The sequence below is a fragment of the Sinocyclocheilus grahami genome, unplaced genomic scaffold, assembly GCF_001515645.1.
Source record: "Sinocyclocheilus grahami isolate Dianchi unplaced genomic scaffold, SAMN03320097.WGS_v1.1 scaffold3469.1, whole genome shotgun sequence".
Lineage (NCBI taxonomy): Eukaryota > Metazoa > Chordata > Actinopteri > Cypriniformes > Cyprinidae > Sinocyclocheilus > Sinocyclocheilus grahami.
The window spans coordinates 5,562-6,586 of record NW_015508592.1 but is presented as its reverse complement, the minus strand read 5'-3'; positions in this window follow the sequence as shown (position 1 = coordinate 6,586).

Sequence of the window (1,025 nt, the reverse complement as noted above, 5' to 3'; positions counted from 1 at the left end):
AAACGCCGTCATTATGCAATTAATTACCAAGAGTCAAGTCAGACTCGACAGTCATAATTACATGAACACACAGGGGAATATGTGTGACGGACGCCTCGCAGATACAAACAGGGTAAATAATGTTTTATGTTTTGATTAGAAGATAGTTAACATTAAACGTCAGCGAAACCCTAAGAATTCACAACATTTTTTGTTTTTACATTAGTGCTCTCATTATAACGTTAGGCCATGTATATGACTATAGTTACAGTTAGTTATAGTTGGACATATGTTATTAATGTTCTGCATTTCTGTTTTGAGCTGCGCGCTGAAGATGACCAGTAGAATGAAGTATTTGATAGCAGGTTTTTAATCAGTGGGATTTATTTATATCATATAGAATACGCTTCGTTATTTATTCAACATAACGTTAATATTAGGACTTACAGGCTATCTGCACAAAATGCTCCGAATGCACATGAACGTGTCTGCGGGGCTCTGGATGAACTCCTTGTGGACGCGTTCTTCACGCAACAACCACAGTTTCACTGTTTCAACGCGTAAAGCTCGAGTTCATCACATTGTTCACGAGGAGGCAAAACACATAAGACTGCAACAAGGTTGGGCTTATTCATTGATCGAGTCTATTAATATACAGTTTGCATTATTAAGTTGTATTTTGACTTGTAAGGGTAATTTAGTGATGCATGGAAGTAATGCTCGCGATCCAAACGAAACTGAAACTAAACACACTGGGGCGAAACAAAGATTACTGATATTAATTAGACTTCATTTGAATTAACTAAACAACTTGTAAATATTGTAATAATTGTCCAAAATGTCACACTTGTTATTTTAGATGGTATTACCAGCATAACCTCTGGTTGAACCAGTGGTGTAGTTAATTTCTGGGTCAATGGCTGGACGGATTCCCCATCAGACATCAGACTAGAAATAACCAGCTCATATCAGACATATCCTCAACACATTATGAGATTCTTGCAATATCTGGATGAGTTTAATGGTTTACATTTGTTTAAGCCTAT